The 26,139-nt window shown below is 45.4% G+C and overlaps 1 protein-coding gene across 5 annotated transcripts in view; it reads left to right on the top strand.

Annotated features, from left to right (window-relative positions):
- Positions 1–26,139, top strand: part of ENOX1 (ecto-NOX disulfide-thiol exchanger 1) — a 687,342-nt gene that overhangs the window by 122,626 nt on the left and 538,577 nt on the right. For 3 of the 5 annotated variants that reach the window (XM_070380256.1, XM_070380252.1, XM_070380254.1), the window contains exon 2: positions 13,523–13,599. The gene's annotated coding sequence lies outside the window, so the exon portion shown is untranslated. The remainder of the gene's footprint in view (positions 1–13,522; positions 13,600–26,139) is intronic. The other 2 variants (XM_070380253.1, XM_070380255.1) reach the window with 1 other exon arrangement.

Raw genomic sequence — 26,139 nt, 5'->3', positions numbered from 1 at the left:
CTTCGGTTAGCATGGAGAGTCGCCTGATGGACACATGTATTCATTTGCTTATGTATCTATCCATCCATTCAACAGATATTTGGAGATCAGCTTTAAAATGCCAAACTCTTTAAGGAGATGCAGATATGAATTGATAGAAATCTGAACTACAGGGTAATGTAATAAATAGTAAAATTACTCGACAAAACCGTATGACTGGGATGGTTTTGATTTTAGCCTCTAGACTCAGTGGGGGCTTCCCAGGTAGGTCAGTGATAAAGAATCTGTCTGCTAATGCAGGAGACCAGGGTTTGATCCCTGATTTGGGAAGATACCCTGGGGGTGGAAATGGCAACCCACTCCAGTATTCTTGTCTGGGAAATATCATGGACAGAGGAGCCTGGTGGGCTATACAATCCATGGGGTTTTGAAGCATCGAACACAATTGAGCAACTGAGCATGCGTCCACCATCGTAGACCCAGTATTATTACTTTCAGATCATATTTGTCATATTTGGGGGGATATTTTTTTAATTAAAAATATTGCTTAGCCACAAAACAAATCACTTGTAGTTAGCAAATTAATTTTTTAATTGCATAGTGGTATGAAACTGGTGCCTAAGGCCTCATGACTAAGCAAAAGCAAGCTTTGTTTTTCTCCTCCTTTAGACTGGTAGCTTCCCCCTTTGGCACCCTGTATGAAATTGGGTGCATATTTGTCATAGCATCTCCTGGATTCCAAGTAAGTGGGGTGTCACTTGATGATGGTTATTGCCTCAGAAATTCTGAAGTAGTGAAGCCTGTGTTTAGTCAGTCATATCTGACTCTTTGCGACCCCATGGACTGTAGCCTGCCAGGCCCCTCTGTCCATGGAATTCTCCAGGCAAGAATACTGGAGTGGGTTGCCATTCCCTTCTCCAGAGATCTTCCTGACCCTGGGCTCGAACCTGCATCTCCCGTGTGTGCTGTATTGCAGGCACCTTCTTTACCCATGAGCTATCGGGAAAGCCCAGCCAAACCTAGATGAGTAAAATTTACAGCACATAGAGGTAAAGAACAAGAAATATAGTAACAGCATCTTCTAGAAAGCATAGGATCTCAAGTCACAAGACCTGGGTTTGAGAGAAGGCTCTTTCCCTTGGGGTGGAAATGGGCACAACTTTAAATCTCTTTGAACCTGGATTCATTGATTTAATAGTGCTTATGTCATGTGGTGCTTCTCAGGTGGCTCAGTGGTAAAGAATCCCCCTGCCAATGCAATGGACACAGGAGACATGGGTTTGATCCTTGGGTGGGGACGATCCCCTGGGTTAGTGCATGGCAACCTACTTCAGTATTCTTGCCTGGAAAATCCCGTGGACAGAGGAGCCTGGCTGGCCACAGTCCATGGGGTCGCAGAGTTGGACGTGACTGAGCATGCAAACATGCATGTCACCTAGTGCGGTGAGAATTAAATGACATAATAGATGTGAGAAGTGATTGGCAGAAAAGCTGTAGCGTCTAATTGTGTAGAGATAGGATCATCACTCTGATAATTGGCAGGCCGGGTCTCAGGTGTCTTATGAGGATAAAAGAGCATTTGGCATCAGGCTCAAGCTGTGATAGAAGACAAGAAATAGAGCTGTTGAGGGAGGTTGCTTTGACTCTTAGGAAGATGAGCGTGAGCATTTGCCTTATTACGTACTGTGTTCCTCGCCGTCTCCTGTGTCAGGGACCCCTGGCCTCCTGTAGCCTTCTGCTTCTAGCCTCCAAAGTTGCCTCTAAGGTGTCCCACAGGGGTGTCGAAAGCCTGCTGTCTTGAATGCCACCCCTGGTATCTCACCCACTTGTTTTCAGTCATTCCTACTTGTGTCCCCGTCTGCTCCCCAGGCTTCCCCCCATCAGCCCATCTTGACCACCAGCTTGGGCTTTTCCTAGGCTCAGACCGTCTGAATTGAGTCCACTCTGAATTATCCCCAGTTTGCCTTCACTCTCGCCATCTGTCTTTTCTGAACTCTCTTTGCAAATCTCAATCACCACAGCATCAAAAAAAAAAAAAAAGGCAAGAAAACTTCACTGATATGAGAAAATGGAGTTAAGAAAATGACGTGTCCAGGCATTCCCTGGATGGTGAAGAATCCGTCCTAGGATCTGTCCCCTCAGATGGTAAAGAATCTGCCTGCAGTGTTGGAGACTCGGGTTCAATCCCTGGGTCGGGACAGTCCTGTGGAGACGGGAATGGCTACCCACTCCAGTCTCCTTGCCTGGAGAATCCCATGGACAAAGGAGCCTGGCGGGCTGCAGTCCATCGGGTTGCAAAGAGTTGGACACGACTGAGCGACTAACACTTTCACTTTCAGGCAGGACAAAGGGTTCTGCAGGGCAGAGAGGGGTTCACAGCGTGATGGGGCCCGGTGGAGGAACTTGATGGGAATGGAGCCGTGGTGGGAACCAGCGGGGAGTTTCAGACAGGGAGCCGCCTGAGCATCTGTCTAACAATAGAGCGAGTGTCCACCCTCCTTTGGTGTGTGCGGAGAGCCTGTCGGTACTACGTGCCTTCGTGAAAGCTTTGGAAAGAAAGCCGGTATTGAAGGGGGAGGGAGTCCCATTGTGCCATGTGGTTTTAACCCTGACAGATGAATTTCTAAATCTCCAGCTTGGAGGACAGGACGTTGCTGACCAAGCATCTCAAACTGCTTTCCCCCAAATCTCCTTCTCTGCGTGTTCTCAGTCTGGCTAGGGTGCGCCCATTCACAGTGGCCCTGTTGTCTGTTAGCAGGGCTCTGCCTACCATGCAGGGGTCCTTTGGAAACACATTAGTAGACAGAAGCCGTGGAGAGGAAGCCTGCAAATCAACAAGACACAAACGAGCCACATTCAGTAAGAGCAGGGAGTGTGCGACTCACAGCAAGAAACACAGAAGCAGACGCCCCTCACTGTTTCCCTTTCGGACTTCAGAACGGCGAGGTGGGAGACCTCACAGCTTCAAGGGAGCCTGGTGGATGATGGACAGCCCAGTAGATGGAAAAAGGAGAGACATTTTTATTTTGGCTGCACCCCACGTGGCATCTTAGTTCTCCAGCCAAAGATTGGACCTGTGCCCCCTGCAGTGGAAGCACAGTCTTTTGTTGTTGTTGTTGTTAATGTGAACCAATTTTAATGTTTGGGCTTTCCTGGTGGCTCAGCGGTAAGGAATCTGCCTGCAATGCAGGAGACAAAGGAGACGCGGGTTCAATCCCTGGGTCAGGATGATCCCCTGGAGGAGGGCATGGCAACCCACTCCAGTATTCTTGCCTGGGAAATCTCATGGACAGAGGAGCCTGGAAGGCTATGGTCCATGGGGTCGCAAAGAGTCAGATAGGACCGAAGTGACTGAGCAAACATTGAATTTGCTACAATATTGCTTCTGTCTTATGTTTTAGTTTTCTGGCACCAGGCATGTGGGATCTCAGCTCCCCAGCCAGGGATTGAACTTTGACACTCTACATTGGAAGGCAAAGTCTTGTCCACTGGACCAACAGGAAAGAGGCCAAGCAGAGACTGTTTTGAACTCCTGTGAGGTGGTATGCAGATGAGAGAGCGTGCCCAGCCCTCCCAGGCCTGCCCCCCATCTTCTTCAGATATGATCAGAATGATTTTAGGGTGATTCCATCTAGTTGAATTTTCCTCCTTTAAATGATACTGCAAAAACCCCCAACCTGCCAATGCTTCACTTTTTCCTCTTTCTCAAATGTGTTCAGTGCTTCTGGTGTTCTTGGGGAAACCTAAGACACAGGGGAGGAAGTCCTGGAGAGGTGGTATCAGGCCAGCTTCTTTAGTTTCTGAGGACGCTCCGTGTGTGGCACCCCAAGGAGGTTTCTGCAGGGCGTGTTCATAATTAAAACCTCTGTTGAAAAATCGGCGTCACGTTGCACTTGAATATTTAATTTGCTCTCTGAGAGGTCGGCTTGCATGGTATTGATTTTCTGTAGTTTGTCAGCCTTGCCGTAGCGATGGTTTCAATAGCGTCCAGACAGGATGAGCTAAAGGAAAGGACCACGACACCCCCACCCTTCCTTCACCCCGGGAGTGTGTTCCCACATGGAGAGCGGGGCTCGTGGGCGCCCTGCATATTCCGGATGATCTACAGAGAGTGTGACAGGTGGTGTGAATTCCTTCAAGGAGACCTGGTTCCTAGTGTGAGCTCTGCTGATCCCTGGCTGTGTGACTGCCACCAAGACGCTTCACCTCAATTGTCCTCAGCTGCCTTGCACGCTAATGGAAAAAACGACAACAGTAACACAACTCCTACGCTTTATCTCAATTGTTGAAACGATTTCAGATTTGCTTTGAATTGCAAAGCCCGTCTCTTAAGCACGATGCATGTTTGCATATATCCAAATCTGTGAGTGCGGTATCACACGCACACACACATCTGCCCTTCACATTACGGCAGAGGTCAAGCAAGTTGACCTGGAGTTCCCTCGGTGAGCCTGAAGCCCCAGTTCTTCATCTGGGCTTCACATGCTCCTTGTGTGGTCTTCATAGGTAGTTTCCCAAGGGTCTTCCCCATCTCTGTGAATGGGCGCTCCTCCCATTCAGAAATCATCTCTGGTTTCTCTTTCTCCCTCACCTCCCGTTTCCAGTATATCCGTCACCGATTCTGCCAGTTCTTCTTTCACAGCATATTTCCGATCCACCCCCTGCTACCGCTGCCGCCCTTGACCACTCTCATCAGCCTCTGTTGATTCCTCGCTGTCACCCATCCATCTTCCACATGGGAGCCCGAGTGATTTTTCAGAAACAGAAAGCACCTGATGACAGGGCCGGCTTCAGACTAGCCAGTGGCTCCTGATGCTTCTAGAATGAAATCCACACTTCTAACCATGACCTCCTTGGCTTCCTTGGTGGCCTCCTTCTTCCTGCCTGGTTTACTGTGCTCTAGCGAAGCTTTACCCCTTTTCATTCTTCAACACCCCACGCTTGCTTATTGTAACGATTTTGAAATTTATATTTATTTTAATGTTTTTAAATTTTTATTTACTTATTTTTCTACTCCTGGTCTTAGTTGTGGCACCCGGTATTAGTTCCCTGACTAGGAATCAAACCTGGGCCCCCAGCATTGGGAGCACAGAGTCTTAGCCACTGGACCACCAGGAAGATCCCAAAGGATTTTTTAAACCATAGGTTTTATCTTTTTAGAGCAATCTTAGGTTTACAGCAAAATTGAGGAGAAAGTACAGAGCATTCTCATGTATCTCCCGCCCACATTATACGGTCTTTCCCACTATGGACACCCCCTACCAGAGCGATACATTTATTACAACTGATGAGCCTCCACTGACATGTGACCATCACCCAAGGTCTGTAGTTAACCTTCAGGTTCACTCTTGGTGTCGCACATTCATTCTATGGATTTTGAAAAATGGATGATGACGCGTGTCTACCATTATATACTTGGTTGGCCAAAAACTTCATTAGGCTTTTTCCATTACATCTTATGGAAAAAACCCAAATGAACCTATTGGCCAACGCAATAGTATCATACAGAAGTTTCACTGCCCTAATAATCCTCTGAGTGCCTCCTGTTTATCTCACCCTCTTCGCATCCCCAGCAACCACTGATCTTTTTATTGTCTCCATTCTAATTTTGCCTTTTCTAGAATGTCATATAGTTGGAATCATACAGTGGGTAGCCTTTTCAGATTAGCTTCTTTCACTTAGTGCTATGCCTTTAAGATTCCCTCGCGTCTTTTGCTATAGCTTTTCACTCTGCTTGCCTTTTCCTGTCCACCCTACTTAACTAGCCTCTCGTGTCACATCACCCTCTGTATGTTCTTCCTAGCACTTGTTACCTTCTGACATTTTCTTTTATTGTTTACTGCCTGTCTCTCCCACAGGATCTCAAGTTTTGTGGGAGTGGAGGTCTTGTCTGCCTTACTTCTGGCTGCAGCTGAGTATCTAGAACAGGCCAGTGCATAGAAGATGCTCAGTAAATGTTGGAAGGATTGAAGGCATCAGCGACCCGCATACATGAGCCCCCGTTAGCTTCACTCCTCCCCCGTAGTTGGTCTTTGAGGTGACACACTCTTTCATTCGCACGGCTCCAGGTTTTTTTTGGAGGAAGAGGCAGACATTCGTGTTAAGTCCCTGAGTCTGAGAGTTATTTCTCGTTCACCTTTTGCACCTGAAGCTCCCTCGGATGTCTGCCGAATTTAATGGGCCTCCAGGCAAGCGGCAGTTGGGAGCCTTAGTGGGAATCGGTCACATCGCAAAGGAGCACAGAGGCGGTAGAAAAATGATTAAGGGAGAATAGCAGAAAAGTATGATTGAACATTTATTGAGTCGCACATTGTACTCCAAGCTGTGTATAACATAAAAAGCGAATTAGGGGACAAGTCAGATATAAAATGAGTGAGCACACACAAGCGCACGGATGCTGCAGAGGAGAAGGTATTTCTCCAGATGCCTTCTCTCATTCGCCAAACTGTAGCCTTATCAGAATATGTGGGCTCTTTCAGGAGAGTCACTGTGCAGCCAGTGTTCGTAGCCCAGGCTTCCCTCGGGGCTGGGGGTGGTGGAACAGAGAACCTGCAATTTCATTACCGCTTCCTAAAGAAACTTTCTCCAAGGCTAACAGACTTTCTAGGGAGGCCAAACCAAGTGCAGCTGAGTTTAATGTTCTCATTAAAATGTTAAAGAGGCTTTATTCATGAATGACTGAAGCTGTAATTGCTTTATCCTCGTAAACTATGGAAATATGTGGTCATCTCTTACAGTGGTGTTCACCCAACCCTCCCTCAGGAAGATCTGTTTAATGGAGGGCTTGGCAGGATCTAGAGACTCAGTTTAGTTCACAGTTCAGTCACTCAGTCGTGTCTGACTCTTTGCAACCCCATGGACTGCAGCAAGCCAGGCTTCCCTGTCCATCACCAACTCCCGGAGCTTGCTCAAAGTCATGTCCATTGAGTCAGTGATGCCATCCAGCCATCTCATCTTCTGTCGTCCTGTTCTCCTCCCTCTTCAATCTTTCCCAGCATCAGGGTTTTTTCTAGTGAGTCAGTTCTTCTCATCAGGTGGCCAAAGTATTGGAGTTTCAGCTTCAGTCCTTCCAATGAATATTCAGGACTAATTTCCTTTAGGATAAACTGGTTGGATCTCCTTGCTGTTCAAGGGATCTTGGGACTGGGAGGGGGTTAGCTGAATTATATCTTTCAAAGATGTAGTAGAAGTGATGGGCAGGGTTCCCCCTTCCTTGATCTGTCTTCATGCTGTAGTTCTTTTTGCATATGCATTATTTTGTCTACTTGATCTAGAGTTCTAACTTGGAAATCGTATGAGAGATGAACACTCAAATACACACAGGCCCACAAATGTGGAAGGAAGTGGGTTTTTATCCTCCCACAAGCAGTAGCTTATTGAGGTGAGATTAGAAGAAATGCACACATGTTGAGATGCTGGTCAACTGAACAGGGAGTTGATCTGGAAAAGAAATGCTGTTAATCAGAAGGGGACACTGCACTGAGAACTGGCTGTGGGCGATCATAGATTCATGCCCCCTCCCTTTGCCATCCTTAAGGGCCCAGCGCAAAACATTGCAGTAAACCTTTAGGGGGAAGGCTTCCCAGCTGGCACTAGTGGTAAAGAACCCATCTGCCAGTGCAGAAGACATGAAAGACTGGGTTTGATCCCTGGGTCGGGAAGATCCACTGGAGGAGGGCATGGCAACTCACTCCAGTCTTCTTGCCTGGAGAATCCCCATGGACAGAGGAACCTGGAGAGCTACAGTCCATGAGGTCGCAAAGACCTGGACACGACTGAAGCGACTTAGGATACACGCACTCGCACACCTTTAGGGAGTGGACGAAGATGGCAAATACAACTATTATTTTTTCCTCAAAATATTTACAGTGATGTATAGTTGATACTGAAATTGTAGAGCTATGGGCTTTATATAGGTAGGAAACTATATTGCTTGAAACCTCAAAATTACATTTAGGAGGAGAAAGCGTTAAATCATGGTGTCTTTTTCTCAGTTCCTTACTATTAGAAAGCACTCTTTGTTGAATGGTAACAAATCTAGGTCTCATGATATGCAGATGTAGTGATATATATCATATCTAGGGATTATTTTGGAGAAGGCAATGGCGCCCCACTCCAGTACTCTTGTCTGGAAAATCCCATAGACGGAGGAGCTTGGTAGGCTGAAGTCCATGGGGTCGCTAAGAGTCGGACACGACTGAGCGACTTCGCTTTTCACTTTTCACTTTCATGCATTGGAGAAGGAAATGGCAACCCACTCCAGTGTTCTTGCCTGGAGAATCCCAGGGACGGGGGAGCCTGGTGGGCTGCCGTCTATGGGGTCGCACGGAGTCGGACACAACTGAAGCGACTTAGCAGCAGCAGGGATTATTTTAAGATATTTTCTTCTTTTTTCTATTGATGGGTCATTGAGGTACTTTACTCTGGGTCAGATGTAAATGAAAATACATTCATTCTAGCTAGAGTTGTCAAAGTTTCTTCCTTACGAGGTCACATCCTTCTTTTCAGACTGCAGGGCATTTGTTAAAACTGTTTCAGGTCGGAGGGGCAGTGGAGTTGAAAGTTAACATAGGAGGCTCTTTCTACGGGATAATTGGATGGGTTTCTGGAGAGGTGACCATCTCAGCTCAATCACTTTAATGGTGTTAATGCTGCTAATGGTATGACCAACCTAGACAGAATATTAAAAAGCAGAGACATTACTTTGCCAACAAAGGTCTGTCTAGTCAAACCTTTGGTTTTTCCAGTAGTCATGTATGGATGTGAGAGTTGGACTATAAAGAAAGCTGAGCGCTGAAGAATTGATGCTTTTGAACTGTGATGCTGGAGAGGACTCTTGAGAGGCCCTTGGACAGCAAGGAGATCAAACTAGTCAATCCTAAAAGAAATTAGTCCTGAATATTCATTGGAAGAACTGATGCTGAAGCTGAAATTCCAATACTTTGGCCACCTGATGTGAAGAATTGACTCCTTGGAAAAGACCCTGAGGCTGGGAAAGATTGAAGGCAGGAAGAGAAGGGGACGACAGAGGATGAGATAGTTGGATGGCATCACCAACTCGATGGACATAAGTTTGAGCAAGCTCTGGGAGTTGGTGATGGACAGGGAAGCCTGGTGTGCTGCAGTCCATGCGGTCGCAGAGAGTCAGACATGACTGAGCAACTGAACTGAACTGAATGCTGCTAGTGTTCAAAAGAACCACTTGTGATTTTTGAACATGAAGAAAGTGCATGCTGACTTTGGGAAGAGTGTTGATTATTTGTAATGAAATACACTGAGAGAGTCAGAGCCAGATATAAGAAAAACACTGCCGATAGGCTGGCTCTTCTGTAACTCTTGTTGGTTGATATGCAGTGACTTCCTATTTTGGGGGCCAGCTGACCTGGCCCCTGAATTCTCACGTGAATCCAGAGAGGTGGGACGTTTTGGACTAGTTTAGACCTAGTTCAATCTGTCATGTCTCTCTTCGCCTTCTCTAAGATAGGATTGCAATGCCTTTCCTGGTCTGCAGAGTGAATCCATTCTGGAGCCTTCTTGACTCGCCTAGGAAATCTTGGTGACCAATGGCCAGGTCCTCACTGCTAGCCTGACTCAGACACTGTTGAAGGTGTGAGAAAGTGTGATGAGAGCATCACTGATTATAGAGCAGGGGCACAGCATCATGCAGGGATACATGGAGGGCTTGACTCATTTATCCTGGGCTACGTTATTATTATTTTTTTTTTCTTTTGAGAACTTTTGTCAGTTCTATAGAGTTTTTCTATCTGCCCATTTGCTGTTAGAATGGCAGTTGTCACATCTGACCATTCTATCCGCAGTCAGTCCCTCTGCCCCTTTGACTTCTTGGAGGTGAGTTACACCCACTGCGCTAGGCTGACTTTATGATTAGGGCCAATGGAAAAAGCCCGGGGTAGATTTTCAAAGTACACCCGTGTGCCATAGTGTTTCCCTCCGGCTGCTTAATTGTGTCGTGTCTTGGGCTGATATTGATTGATCAGTTGATTCTTCGGTTAATTAACTCATTCCTCAGATATTTGGGCAGCATATACTCTATGCCAGGGGCACATACTACGTCTGCTCTCTGAAACAAAAGGGTGAACTGAGCAGAGTTGTCTGGAGCTTTGCTGAGGGTTCACAGGGGTGAAAATAAGAGTGAAATATATAAAGGAAACCAAATGGCTTTTCTGCAATTCAGAGAGTACGTGTGAGATTACCGTATCACAGCCTACTCTGCGGAGTACTCCCTGAGTGCATTTCATGCAGGAAGTGGTGCTACCAGACAATTTCTGTATTATAATAATCTTCATATATTTTTTAAGCTGTAACTGGTAAGGCTTCCTGACGGGGTGTTCACGGAGCCTTTTTGTCTGCTGCGCTGTGTCTTTGTCGGGAAGCACTCTGGGAACTCCAGCCTGTGACAAGGCAGGTTTCAGTCATTCCTGGAAGGTTTGGGGGATCGGCACAGAGAGGGGTCAGGCGACACTAGGGAAAGGGTTGGAGTCATGGCAGGTTGAAGGGAGTGTCCTTAGGAAAAACCAGTGGTAGAATGAAACCCTTTTACTGGGTATATTTTACGTCTGTGTACCCTTTGAGCACAGCAGCTGAATAGTTCAGCATTGTTCGACATTTTAAAGACTGCTAAGAAAATGCTAGCTTACTGCATTTTTAAAGTGTGGGTTTTTTTTTTCCTTTCTCAACATTGATCTGGCAGCTGGTTGGGAGAACGTGCGGACTTCAAGTGTGATGACACGACAGCAGAGGAGTCCAGCCATCGTGCTGTTACTTTCAAGCTCTATGCCTGGGATGCCTGGGCGCACACTCATGACAGGTTCAACGCTAGGAAAAGAGATAACACGGCAGAGGGGAAAGACAAAAAAATCTGCAGAGATGTGGATGAACCTAGCGCCTGTCATACCGAGTGAAACAAGTCAGAAAGAGAAAGGCAGATATCGTATAGGAATGCATATATGTGGAGTCCAGAAAGACGGTACTGATGAGCCTGTTTGCAGGGCAGCATTGGAGATGCAGACGCGGCGAATGGACGTGTGGACACAGGTTGGGGGGAGGGTGGGACAAACTGGGAGAGGCCCTTGGACATGTTTACACTACCATGTGTGCAGTAGCCTATAAGAGAGAGCCAGCTGTAGCTGCTCTGCAGCACAGGGAGCTCAGCCTGAAGCTCTGTGATGACCGAGATGGGGAGGATGGGGGGAGTGGGGAGTGAGGTCCCAGAGCGGGGAGACACGTGCATGCATATAGCAGATTCATGTTGTTGTACAACAGAGACTAATGTGATATTGTAAAGCAATTAGACTCCAATTAAAACAAACGAAGAAAGAAGAGGGAAAAGAAGTGTGGGAATGTTAGCAGAGAAAAGGGAAGCAAGGTCAAGGTGGGCAAGGGATAAAGATGCTCCGTCATCCTCGCTTCTCTTCCTCCTCTCCTTCATCTCTTAGCAGGAGGGGGTGAGAAAGCAGGCAGATTGAAAAGGGGGAAAAGAGAGTGAGATGAGGGGTGGGAGGGCACTTGGAGGTGGTAAGAGAGAAGGAGAATGAGTCAGAGGAAGCGGAAGCCAGGGGGAAGGAGACAGGATGAGAACGATTTAAATGCGGAGAGAGGAGCCAGACACAGAGAAAGGTGTGTACATGGTGGTCTCCCTAAGAGCCTTCAGTTGCTCCCAGCAGTGCACCCGGCAAACAGCTAGGGTCCCTCCCGGCAGACAGTTCCCTGACTTTTGTGTTAACTTCAGTGCCATTCTGTTTATGGCCCCCCGTGTTGCCGGTTGCGATTGCATTGACACTGTGTGATCAGAGAGTCGACATGGAGACCCGGCTCTGTTTTCCCTGCCGCCTCGCAGTGTTGGGCAGACTTCTGAGTCAGGGCTGCTTGCATTTGATGTCTGCCATCCTTCCTTGTGTACAGGTAGGAGAGTTGAAAGGGAAAAACTCTTCCTGAGGGTTGCTGCATTTAGAGCTCATGCATACAAATATTCAAAGCGGTTGGGAAAAACAATCTATACAGTCCCAAACCAATATTTTTCTCTAAGTAAGGTAGTTGACTTGTTCGTTGCTGGGCTGGGGACTTGCCCTAATCCAGCGCCACACTCACTGTGCCTGAAGGTGGGCAGGAAGCCTTCACGATGTTCAAGGTCTGGGCAGGTGCTCTCTAAAGTGAGCACCCCTGTCTTCCTCTACACCCTGGCTTCTGGTCCTGACCCTTCCTGATTAGAGCTCCCATTCCTATTGTAATTCCTATCCTTCTGCACATTCTGGACTCTTTGCCCATGCTGGTTATTATTGTTGTTGTTTAGTCACGAAGTCACGTTCGATTCTTTGGAACCCCATGGCCTGTAGCCCGCCAGGCTCCTCTGTCCATGGGATTCTCCAGACAAGAATACTGGAGTGGGTTGCCACTTCCTTCTCCAAGGGATCTTCCCAACCCAGGGATGGAACCCGCATCTCCTGCATTGGCAGGGAGAGTCTTTACTGCTGAGCCACCAGGGAAGCCTGTGTTAGTTATTATGGAGCATCTGAATAGATGTTCACTAACTGCTTATGGAATAAATGAATGGCTATGGTGGTTGTCTTATGAGTATAAAAGCAAATTCTTCTAGAATGAGCTATGCTTTTACGTATGTGTACCATTAGCCTATCTGTTCTGAAAAGGAAAAGTTGATTTAGCCAGCAGTAAGGAGCTTCTGGGGAGTTTATTCAACTATAATTAATGAATTATGAGTCCATTCACTCCTGGACACCAGAGGATGGTCTTGAAGTTTCTGGCAGCCTGTTTCTTGTGAGTCTCGTAATTGCAGGCCATATGCATGAGGCACTTCAGAGCCATGCTTCTCAGACATGAGTATGCATAGGACTTAACGTGAGGATCTTGTGAAAATGCTGATTCTGTTTCAGGAGTTTTGAGCATTTCACATTCCCTGGGGATGCTGAGGTTGCTGGTCGGTAGACCCGACTTGAGTAACAGGATTTTAAAAATGGTTCTAGTAAATAAAGTTGGGATTTATTCTATGCAAATACCTAGATGCATTTTTATAGTCTGCAGAACAGCAGACTTCCTAGGGGGAAACTTATAAGTATCTAACTCTTATTTCAGCTTGCAAATTTGTGAGAAATCTTTCCCACACTTAAACAGAGAAACCCTAGACTGATCAGCCCCCAAAACTGCTTTCAAATGATCCTCTAGGTTGTACTCCTTTTAATATACAGCTTTATTTATTTAGGCTTTTCCAGATTTGGGAGGCCCTGGCCCTGGTGTAGCTACTTTAGCAATAGGGATGACTTTAAAGCAGAAATATTCTTTGGAAGATCAGCAGTTCAAGGGCTGTGTTTATGAGACCTTCACATTTATTGATTGTGACCAAGCAGAGAAGTTCTCCAAGGATAGTCAGTTAGAATGGCAGCAAGTAGGAAGAGGCAATGTTCAGCTTGAATTTTGCAAGAGAAACCTCGCCTCTGCTTACATGTGTTCCAACAGATCTCTGAGTTCGAAGTTGGAAGTCTTCTCTAACAAGGTGGCCTTTATTTTCCAGGTCATCCGCAGCCAGTATGATGCCATCTTTATAATCCCTGGAGGAGAACGTGCTCATCATGAGCAGGTGAAGGAGTGGTGAGTCCCACAGGCCACGGGCATGACCAGCGGCAGGTTGCCTGTCACTGTTTGAGACAACATTCAGTTTACATCATTCTCTTGTGTGTGTTCTACTCACTGATAACCAGCGTGCAGAGGGCCAGTCATGGGTGGTCTCACTGAATTAATGCACATTTTGGAAGCATCTCAGACTCCCTACAACCAGGGACAAAACAGGACTGGTCACCAGAAATCTCTCTCCATCTTCTACAGAGTTAACATAGACTTCTTATAATTGTTCATCTTTATTACCTTATCAGAAGGCTTTTATCTTTTCAATATTGATGTAAATGGGTGAACACCAAAGACTCTTCTAATTAAAGTCTTATCTCTGTCCCCTTATCTGAAGTTGCCCTTCTATAGAGTGTCTTTGCATTTTCCTTTTAAATACATGTATGTCCCACAACTTTGATTTGCCCAAATAGGTCACCAGGATTAATTTTCCATTAACCTTTATTGCTTCTTTCTTTCTGATCATCTTTTTAGAGGATTAAACAGTTCCCATTGGGTCAATCTCTGTGTAGGATATAAACCATCTTTATTCTTTGGTGGCCTTTGTGGAACTGATGTCGATGGTGGTAACCTCTGGTGCAGTACGGAACGCGGCCCCATTAACTATCTGTGGATAGACCCCACAGGAGTTCTGTTGACCATGGCAATTTTGTCACTGGTATCACTCTTTCGTAACTCAGTCTGTATTCATTTTCTCTGGCAGCTGTAACGAACTAACAAGGGCTGGATGGCTCAAACAACAGACACTTGTCATCTGGAAGCCAGAAATCTGAAATCAAAGTGTCAGCAGGCTTCAATCCTTCTGGAAGTTGTAAGGGAGAATGTGGTCCTTGCCTGTCCCAGCTTCTGGTATCTCAGGTGTTCCCTGGCCTATGAATGGCCATCTTCTTGCTGTGTCTTTGAATTGTCTATCTCCATGTTCAAATTTCCCCCCTTCTAAAGACACCTATCATATTGAATTAGAGACGCCTTTAATGACTTCTCTCGTAATTTAACCATCTGCATAGATTCTATGTCTAAATGAGGCCACATTTAATTAAGACTTTCATATCTTTTGGGGATACATAAATTCAACCCATAACATTGTCTAAGGAAAGGCAAATTCATTCATTTTGGTTTGCCCTGAAGAAACTAGAACCAAGCTTGTTGCTTAATATTGGTTGAATGAGCGAATGGCAGAGACCGTAATGACCATCGTCAAATTCAGTTGGCAAAAGTAAAGCTCAGTGACTAGGAGTGGACAGGACTTCTACTCTGTTGTCCTCAGCAAGCTCTAACTTTTGGGAGAGTCCAAGTTCAACAACATCCTAAATGGGATAAGAGTTGTCCCTTTAAAAGTAAGAGCAGGTAGACAATTTCTAAAAGGTAGCACTCTGCATGAGCCCGGCCCGCTTTCTCTGTCGCATCTCAGGCTGAGCTGCCAGTTGACACACTACCTCTATCAGAACATCAATGTATCTTTCCAGCTAATTCAATACCATTTAAATCATACTTAGCTGGGCTGTTCTTTCTTTCCAGCTGTATCACTTTGCACTTATTAAATTTAACATTCTGTTCCAGAGCTCTCATCTCTAAACGCGCTCCTGAAACAGACCTGCCCCTGTTGTGTCTTCTCTCTTCTCTGTGCTTCCTCAGCTCAGACTATTAGCTGCAGCCTTTTGTGTGTTTAGATTTGATAACATTATGAGGATGCTGGTCTCCAGATAGCAGTTAAAGGATACATTTCTCAGAGATGTTTATTTAGAGAACCCTTATTTCCTGCAAGGGTGAGCTTTCTGGATGTGTCTACTGTGACTTCCAGGAAAAAAAGTCTTACAGAACGGCTTACCTTTCTGTCCCCAAAGGAAGCCTCCTGCTGAGTGAAGTCCAAGGGCATGGGAACCTGGTCCGAGGAGTGAAGCAGACATCTTTAGGGATCCTGTGAATTGATGTCAGCCCCTGGGCTAGTCCTGTGGACCACGGGGTTCCAGCTTGACTTCCCCAAGGCTGCACAGCAGGCAGGCTGGGGTAATTGACTTCCAGGCTTCTCAACCCCACGGAGGCTGTCCTATGGCCAAATAATAGCGTTGGTCCAGATAGCACTGGATTTATAAGATGATGACAGGCAGGAGAAAGTGAAAATGAAAATAAGTCATTTTCGCATTTTTATGTTGACACTAGTCCTAAGGAAATTGGTAAATTACATAACATATTTACAGGGTATGAGATGCTTGCAGGCAGAGTTCCAGCAAATGCCACCATATATGGTTGTATAACTTCATCTTCATGCCTCCAGTGTTTACTTTCTTTTCCATTTTATCAAAGTGCATAGTACTCTCTATTACAAGCCTTCTGTAACTTACTATGTAAATCTCCTCATTTGGTATGTGAGAATGTCAACAGGCATAAATTAAAACAATTGATTTTGGTCACACAATGATCATATCAGAATAATTGTGGAAGAACTCTTTGATAGTGATGTGTCAGGTTCAATGAGCAATTGCATCTTGATCATTAAACTGTTTGTTGTTAGTCGCTAAGTCGTGTCCAACTCTTTTGTGACCCCATAGACTGTAGCCCACCGTGCTCCTCTGTCCATGGGATTTCCCAAGCAAGAGTACTAGAGTGAATTGCCATTTCCTTCTCCAGGGGATGTTCTAGACCCAAGGATCAATCCCGTGTCTCCTGCATTGAAGGCAGATTCTTTACCACTAAGCAAACAGCTTGCTTAGTGGCATCTGGTCCCATCACTTCATGGGAAATAGATGGGGAAACAGTGGAAACAGTGTCAGACTTTATTTTGGGGGGTTCCCAAATTACTTCAGATGGTGACTGCAGCCATGAAATTAAAAGACGCTTACTCCTTGGAAGGAAAGTTACGACCAACCTAGATAGCATATTGAAAAGCAGAGACAGTACTTTGTCAACAAAGGTCCGTCTAGTTAATGCTATGGTTTTCCTGTGGTCATGTATGGATGTGAGAGTTGGACTGTGAAGAAAGCTGAATGCAGAAGAATTGATGCTTTTGAACTGTGGTGTTGGAGAAGACTCTTGAGAGTCCCTTGGACTGCAAGGAGATCCAACCAGTCCATCCTAAAGGAGATCAGTCCTGGGTGTTCATTGGAAGGACTGATGCTGAAGCTGAAACTCCAGTACTTTGGCCACCTCATGGGAAGAGTTGACTCATTGGAAAAGACCCTGATACTGGGAGGGATTGGGGGCAGGAGGAGAAGGGGACGACAGAGGATGAGATGTCTGGATGGCATCACCAACTTGATGGACATGAGTTTGAGTGAACTCTGGGAGTTGGTGATGGACAGGGAGGCCTGGTGTGCTGCGATTCATGGGGTCACAAAGAGTCGGACATGACTGAGCAACTGAACTGAACTGAGTGCCTAAATTATGCGTTGGTATAATTTTTGTTATAATCTTATTTTAATAACTAGGTTATTTTGTGTGTACCTAACACTTCTCTACCATTAAAGAGAAATACACCAGAAATAAAACCTTAAGTGCCTTGAAAACTAGAAACTAATTTACTATTGCTAAGTATTTTCCTCTATTTGCATTTTACACTCTAATTTCAGTAATCTGAGATTTCTGAAAATTCAGATATATGCGTTTCGTGGAACTGATAATACACATAGTCATTATGAAACTCGGATCTTTAAACAAAGGGGAAATTATTATTTTTTTGTTGTTGTTAGTAATTAACAGTTTTTTTAAAGACCTCTGAAATTTTAGAGTGTATTTATGATACATGCGAAGTATTTTAATTAAAGAACTTGTGCTTTGAATTCTATCAGACTTTCTCCGAAGATGTTTGCACATGGGTAAGTTAAGATACAAATCTTAGTGTTTGTTCTCCTTGGGTTCTTTTTCTGCCTCTGTCTCCTGACAGTTCCTTTTTTGTTTCTTTTAAATCCGTGCGTTAATACTCAGTGCTTTTAAGCTGATAATAAAAAAGTCATGGAGAGGAGTGGAGGGCTTCTGGCGCAGAGCTCAGAAGCTTGGCATGCCCCTCCATCACTTGCTCCCCCGACATTTAGCTCTCAGGAAGCTTTGTCAAATTTTCTATAATTCTTTCATATTTTTGCTTTCCTTTCCCCTTTGCGTCCATGACCACCTTTTCCTAAGTTTTTCGTTCCCTCTTCTATTGTGTGTTCATAGGACCCTTCCGTTTCTTCATTTGTTCATTCAGGCAAATATTGTCCTTCTCACGCGTGCCAAAAGTGTCCCTGGGGGGGGGGTCACAGGAAGAGGGTTACAATCTAGGTGGGAGACGATCATGCAGAGATGGCTGCTCTGCTGGCGCTCTGGGCTGTGGGCTCCTCACACACAGGAAAAAGAGCAGTGGAGCTGGCTCGGGGGGCCTCAGGAAATGCTTTACGGAGAAGGTCTGAATCTGAGTGGAGGTTGGAAGAAAGAGAACCGTGCCAGAGGGACCAGTGTGGTGGAGAGAAAGTCCGAAAGGAGGCAGGGGTGGGGGGAGGGGATGGAGATGGGAGGCGGCTCCGCAGGGCCGCGTGCGGGGCAGGGGTGCAGCGTGGGGGGGAGGGGTGCGGTGTGGGGGGGAGGGGTGCGGTCTGGAGGGGAGGGGTGCGGTCTGGGGAGGGGAGGGGTGTGGCGTGAGGCGGGGCAGGGTGAGGCGTGGGGGAGCTGGGGTGCGGCGAGGGGGAGGGCAGGGAGGGGCGTGGTGGGGGAGGGCAGGGAGGGGCGTGGTGGGGGAGGGCAGGGAGGGGCGTGGTGGGGGCGGGCAGGGTGCGGCGCGTGGTCCTCGCTGCGTGGCTAATGCTGCTGGAGCGCGAGCTGGCTGAGGCTCCGCGGGAGGGTGGGAGCAGCCCCGTCTCCCCAGGCCACTGTGAGTGGGAAATGAGATGATGGTTTCAAGATGACGAGCACGGGTCGCACAGAGTCGGACACGACTAAAGCGACTTAGCAGCAGCAGTAGCAGCAGCACAGGGCCTGGCATATTATTAAATAAGCATGACATCGTCATTGCTCTCAGTGTTTAATAAACAGAGCAGAGAGGACCATGGCCCCCAGGAGCTGTGTTGCACACTGTGAGCCCTCCTCTCATCTCAGGTCTGCAGCCTGTACTTGCCTCCATTCTGCCCACAGCAGCGAGGCTGCCCGTGCCAGCAGGCTCACCCCCTGCCACACTTCCCCGCCTCGCTGCTGCTAAGAGGAAGTCAGGCCTTCCTAAGCCGGTGCTTGATGACCTCAGTGCCCTGACTAGGTTGGCCAAAACGTTCGTTTGGGTTTTTTGTACCGTCTCACGAAATACCCAGACGAACCTTTTGGCCACCCCAGTATTCACTCTGTCAGTCAGTCCTGGCTACATTCGCCTACTTTGGATTCTCACCCACAGTTTATTCTTTTCCCATTCAAGCTCCATCTTCAGAACGTCCCCCGCCACCATCCTTCAGGACCTCACTTAAATTCATCTCCTCTATGAAAACTTTTCTCCATTCATAATTTACCTTTTCTTCATTCCAGGGGAACTTTCAACAAGCTCTTCACATCACGGGTTGACACCTGCCTCTGTGATGTCACGACTCAGTTCATTAACACCCTGGGAAGGGCTGGCAGGTGCTTAGGGAAAGGGCCATGTACTTATTACATGTCCTGTTTGTGCTCAAAGCACAGCTTCTTGCAAACAGTGAACGCTGCATTGATGTGTGTGAAGAGTGGAGGGAAGACAGAGTTCCCGTAATTTGTAAGGCCGCTACAGAGGTGGAACCGAGGGATTGATTACTTGCCATCTGGGAGAAGCAGTGGTTAAAGAAGGATCCAGATGACCTGTCTCAGGGCAGAATGATTGTCAGCAAAGGGAGGAGGGTTACATTAGACAAAAAGCTGGAACGTCCACTCTGAAAGCTAGTTTATCCACCCTAAGGCTGGGACGCGCGAAGAAGAGACTTAGAAAGCCATGAAGCCGTATAGGCCCCATCTTGACAGTGAATGACAAATGACATAACAGGTAAGAGCACCTCTATTGCATTAAGAAGAAGCTCTGCATCTCTCCAGGAGATGGCCCTGGAAGACTTGATTCAATTTAAGACTTCGCCGCCGCAGATCTGGAGATAATCACAAATGCAGAAATATATTTATGAAAGTCTGTTGCCACTGAGCTCAAAAGACCATAATCCTATTACTTGTGAGTTTGAAAAGGGTAAACATGAATAACCGAAAGGGAATATCGATTACAGGAGTAATATGAACAGGAATAATGGAATTAAAGTAATTGAGGCAATATTGGATCTAATGGACCTTGTTTCTCTTAATGCCTCTCTTCTGCTCTTCACATTGACTTGGCCCTAAAGTCGATTGGACTCTGTGCACCGAGAGAGAAGAACATAATGGAAGAATTAGTATTGCTGTCTATAAAAAAAATCAATCTGTTGTTCTTACAGAAGAACATCAATCAGTCTGTGAAATCAATTAGCTGGAATTTTTTACATTCAGCTCATAAGGTTACGGGACAAAGTGATGAGCAAAGCTGGTCTGCCTCGCACATAGTAGATACTCAGGAAAGGTTTCTTGAGTTAAAAGCCAGAGGAGACCACGGATTTTTCTTGAAATGCAACTTCAGCGTAAGTCCTTCCGTGGGTACTGATTCAGTCCCGCCCCTTCTCCTTGCTGGACTGCGTCCGTCATGCTGTAAGTGGAGTCGGCTCCATCGCACTGACCTCTGCAGTGGGTTCTCTCTCACGTTGCTGCCTGGCCTTCCAGGCCAGTCTTGGTGACCTCGGGTCTCTGTGTTATTTAAGGTCTGACCTGTTTCCTGTGACTAAGTTTTCTGCCCTGTAGAGCACTAGCAAATTACATTTCGCGGGAAATATCCCTTTGATGACATTACTGCCTCTCCAGAAAGCTTGCGTCTCCCTTTTGTCTCCCAAGTTACAGGCTCTTTGTACTTTACACCCTTCCGCAGCCCGTGGCTCTGAAGAGCTTCTGCGTTTAGACTTCTCCCACTGTCTGTCCACACTCAACTCCCACTGGCCCTACCTGGGCCCGATGGAAGGCACATGGATCTCTGCAGGGCATCATCCCGTTTTCAAACAGGCAGGATGCTCTCCTTGGAAGTCTTCTTCTCATATCTATATCCCTCCAATTAGAGTCCATCTGGCCAAGGCAAACGTGATCTTCCTTAAAACTGTGTGTTATCAAGAACTGTGTCGTGAAGACGTTTATTTCAGTGAGATAAATGGTATGAGGAACTAAAGCATTGCAGGCACACAGTAACAGAATTGTTTTACCAGAAGTTGGGCTTTCCAGGTGGCTCAGTGGTAAAGAATCCGCCTGCCAAGGCAGGAGACACAGAAGATGTGGTTTCAGTCCTTGGGTGGGGAAGATCCCTTGGAGGAGGAAATGGCAACCCACGCCAGTATTCTTGCCTGGGAAATCACATGAACAGAGGAACCTGGTGGGCTACAGTCCATGGGATTGCAAAGAGTCAGGCAGGACTTAGTGCATGAGCATATTTCAGTGATAATGGGGTTTTCAATGTCTATAGGAGTGTGACTTTAAATCTGAAGATCCCTGAAAAGTATAACATGGCACTGTATCTCTTTTCACAGGTTTGTTGTGAACTAAACTGGAATTTTAAAAAACAATTTCAACATTTTAAGGACCCACAATGGTGAAAAGCTAAGAGTAAAGACTTAAAGCAGCTGTATTTTAAGTAGAAGAGCTTTTTCTCCATTCTCCCAGCAGTCTTGGTCTGCATTAAATAAATCTTATTTCTCAATCAATTGATCGCTTTGTATCTGATACACAGTTTGCAGACTCTACAGTAGAAATGTTTCTGATGTTTGTTCTTCAAAACTGAGTTTAAGTCCTTTTTCCTCCATTGGCTTTGCTTCTTATCATTCAGCTCTTCTGTGTGGTGGCTTTTCCCCCTCCAGATACCTTTTTTAAGGCTCGTGATCCATTTAAGGACATTTTAAAATATTTAACCTTTTTGAGAATTTTTAGATGCTATTCTGAAATAGGGATATATTTTAATTTCCCACAATGCCCAATACATTGTTAGAGCAGCATGACATATTGATTTATAAAAATATACAATTATTAGGTTCAGTTTCACCTAAATTCCCAAGCTGCTCTTTTTCCTGCTTTCTATTTCATCTAAGGGCTTTGCTGGTAGCTTAGTGGTAAAGAATCCACCTGCCAAAGCAGGAGACTTGGATTCTATCCTTAGGTTGGGAAGATCCCTTGGAGGAGGAAATGGCAAGTATTTCCTCTCCAGTATTCTTGCCTGGAGAATCCCATGGACAGAGGAACCTGGCGGGCTATAGTCTAAGGGGTCACAAAGAGTTGGACACCACTTAGTGACTGAACAACAATAAATTCCATGTGAACACTGGAGTTGGTCTGAACGGTTTAAAATTTTTTTTAAAAAGCTGAATAATCCCCATTTCAATGTCAATGTGGAAAGATGAAGAGTGAGATAGGTTTCCAATTATAGATGATACATGTTTTAGTTTCTGGTACTTTTCAAGACACCATTAAAATGACATTTAAGTGATCTATCTGAAAAAACAATCACTCACCTAAAAGAACAAAGAAATGGGGCAATTACCATAGCATTTTGGAATCTGTGAATGATTGGTAGCTTATTGAGCAGAGGAGAAATGAAGAAGTAGCCTTCTTCATTGTGTAAAGAAGTGTAAAGAAGAATTTACAGTGTAAAGAAGAATTTACACTGATGGATTCTACAGAAGCTCAGGAATTTTCAGCAACAAGAACCCCTTGTAAATGAGCCTGAAGATAGGACTAAAATCAGGATTATTGATGAACGTTTAGATCTGCTCCCCAACTTCACACAAGCAGGTAGCTGCCCCCCTTCCATTCTAACATAGGAATGGAGTTTTTCGTTTATTTGTTTTTTCTGTAGAGATGATAAAATAGAGGCTTCTGCATCGGAATGCTAAGTCACGTCAGTCGTGTCCGACTCTGTGCGACCCCATAGACGGCAGCCCGCCAGGCTCCTCCATCCCTGGGATTCTCCAGGCAAGAACACTGGAACACTGGAGTGGGTTGCCATTTCCTTCTCCAATGCATGAAAGTGGAAAGTGAAAGGGAAGTCGCTCAGTCGTGTCCAACTCCTAGCGACCCCATGGACTGCAGCCTACCAGGCTCCTCCGTCCATGCGATTCGGAAGGTGTCAGGAAAAGTAAAAAGTGGTATTATCCATACATAGTGTTGAAATCAGGGTGATTGCATTGATTTACCAATTACAGTTACCGTCTTCTCCCTGCCCTCTAGCCTGAGGACACAGGGTGATAACCTGCCTACATGAGACCCCAGGAGACTTCCCTGGGATTCTGACCTAAAAATATAACACAAGGGTGCTGAATCAGGGGTTCCCCAAAGAACAGGCCTAACTAGAACAATCCTAAAGTGAATCCCAAGTCAACTCTCCTTCCACCCCACCCCTCTCCCCACCATACAACCCTTTCTATTGGCTTTCTTTAATTATCAGCAGACAGCCAAGGAACATGAGATATTTAAGAAAAGTTTCTCTTATGAGAGACAGACACTAAAACGTGCAAACAGGAAAAATAAAGCAACTTCGAGGAAACAGAACCTTTGCAAGAAGGAAGAAATCTTAAAAAAAGAAATCACTTGTATCTTCAGAGACATAAGGTGTGATATTGCAGCTGGGACACAGAAAAGAATTTGTAAGACTTGGGAGATTAAAGTTAAGGAAATTTCTCAGAATGTGAAGTAAAAAGGAAAAATACGAAGTAATATAGAAAAAAAAAAAGACAAGAAATTTATAGGATTGGCCCATGAGGTCCAATGTCCAAAAATAGTACCACCCAGCTTGAGAGAATATAGAAAGCAGAGGACAGAAAACCATCAAAGGACTAATTCAACAGAATTCCCCAACCAAAGACAGGAGTTTCCCAATTAAAAGATAGTACCAGTGCTCATCATGAAATGTGACAGCATGCTAGCAAATGACAGGGCCAGTCAGCCAGTTCAGTCCCTCAGTCGTGTCTGACGCTCTGTGATTCCATGGATTGCAGCACACCAGGCTTGCCTTGTCCAGCATCACCTCCCACAGCTTGCTCAAACTCATTGTCCATTGAGTCAGTAATGTCATCCAACCATCTCATCCTCTGTCATCGCCTTCTCCTCCTGCCTTCAATCTTTCCCAGCACCAGGGTCTTTTCCAGTGAGTTAGTTCCTCGCATCAGATGTCCAAAGTTTTGGAGCTTCAGCTTCAGCATCAGTCCTTCCAATGAATATTCGGGACTGATTTCCTTTAGGATTGACTGGTATGATCTCCTTGCAGTCCAAGGGACTCCAAAGAGTCTTCTCCAGACACAACAGTTCAAAAGCATCAATTCTTCAGCACTCAGCTTTCTTTATAGTCCAACTCTTATATCTGTACATGACTTCTGGAAAAACCATAGCTTTGACTAGACAGACCTTTGTCAGCAAAGTAATGTCTCTGCTTTTTAATACTCTGTCTAGGTTGATCATAGCTTTTCTTCCAAGGAGCAAGCATCTTTTAATTTAATGGCTGCAATCACCACCTGCAGTGATTTTGGAGCCCAAGAAAATAAATAAAATCTGCCACTGTCTCCACTTTTTTCACCATATATTTGCCATGAAGTGACGGGACCAGACGCTATGAACTTTGTTTTTTGAGTGTTGAGTTTTAAGCCAGCTTTTTCACTCTTCTTCTCTTCACTTTCATCAAGAGGCTCTTTAGTTCATCTTCCCTCTCTGCCATAAGGGTAGTGCCATCTGCCTATCTGAGGTTATTGATATTTCTCTCAGCACTCTTGATTCTATCTTGTGCTTCATCCAGCCTGGCATTTTGCATGATGTACTCTGCAAATGAGTTAAATAAGCAGGGTGATAATATACAGCCTTGACGTACTCCTTTCCCAGTTTGGAACCAGTCCATTGTTCCATGTCCAGTTCTAACTGTTGCTTCTTGACCTACATACAGATTTATCAGGAGGCATGTAAGGTGGTCTGGTATTATTCCCATCTCTTGAAGAATTTTCCAGAGTTTGTTGTGATCCACACAGTTGAGGTTTGGCATAGTCAATAAAGCAGAAGTAGATGTTTTTCTGGAATTCTCTTGCTTCTTCTATGATCCAGTTGACATTGTTAATTTGATCTTTGGTTCCTCTGCCTTTTCTAAAACCAGCTTGAACATCTGGAAGTTCTCGGTTCCCATACTGTTGAAGCCTGGCTTGGAGAATTGTGAGCATTATTTTGCTAGCGTGTGAGATAAGTGAAATTGTACGGTAGTTTGAACATTCTTTGGCATTGCCTTTCTTTGGGATTAAATGAAAACTGACCTTTTCCAGTCCTGTGGCCACTGCTGAGTTTTCCAAATTTGCTAGCATATTGTGTGTAGCACTTTCACAGCATCATTTTTTTAGGATTCGAAATAGCTCAGCTGGAATTTCATCACCTCCACTAGCTTTGTCTGTAGTGATGGTTCCTAAGGCCTACTTGACTTCGCATTCCAGGATGTCTGGCTCTAGGTGAGTGATCATACTATTGTGGTTATCTGGGTCATAAAGATCTTTCTTGATAGTCCTTCTGTGTATTCTTGCCACCTCTTCCTAATATCTTCTGCTTCTGTTAGGTCCATATCGTTTCTATCCTTTATTGTGCCCATCTTTGCATGAAATGTTTCCTTGCTATCTCTAATTTTCTTGAAGAGATCTCTGGTCTTCCCTATTCTATTGTTCTCCTCTGTTTCTTTGCATTGATCACTGAGGAAGGCTTTCTTATCTCTCCTTGCTATTCTTTGGAACTCTGCATTCAAATGGGTATATCTTTCCTTTTCTCCTTTGCCTTTCAGTTCTCTTCTTTTCACAGCTATTTGTAACGCCTCCTCAGACAGCCATTTTGCCTTTTTACATTTTTTTTTCCTTAGGGATGGTTTTGATCACCACCTCCTGTACAATGTCATGAACCTCCGTCCATAGTTCTTCAGGCAATCTGTATATCAGATTGAATCCCTTGAATCTATTTCTCACTTCCACGGTATAATCATAAGGGATTTGATTTAGGTCATATCTGAATGGTCTAGTAGTTTTCCCTACTTTCTTCAATTTAAGTCTGAATTTGGCAATAGGGAGTTCATGATCTGAGCTACAGTCAGCTCCCAGTCTTGTTTTTGCTGACTGTATAGAGCTTCTCCATCTTCAATTGCAAAGAATACAATCAGTCTGATTTCTGTATTGATTCTCTCGTAATGTCCACGTGTAGAGTCTTCTCTTGTGTTGTTGGAAGAGGGTGTTTGCTATGACCAGTGTGTTCTCTTGGCAAAACTCTGTTAGCCTTTGTCCTGCTTCATTTTGTACTCCAAGGCAACATTGGAGTACAAACAGGCAACATTGTCTGTTACTCCAGGTATCTCTTGACTTCCTACTTTTTCATTCCACTCCCCATCAAGAGAAAATTGGATTAAAGATTTACTGGGCATGGCCCCGCCCATCAGAACAAGACCCAGATTCCCCCACAGCCAGTCCCTACCATCAG

Source organism: Bos mutus, chromosome 12 (assembly GCF_027580195.1).
Source record: "Bos mutus isolate GX-2022 chromosome 12, NWIPB_WYAK_1.1, whole genome shotgun sequence".
NCBI classification, from domain to species: Eukaryota; Metazoa; Chordata; class Mammalia; order Artiodactyla; family Bovidae; genus Bos; species Bos mutus.
Note: the sequence above shows the minus strand (reverse complement) of the source record. Positions and strands in the feature narration are given on the sequence as shown.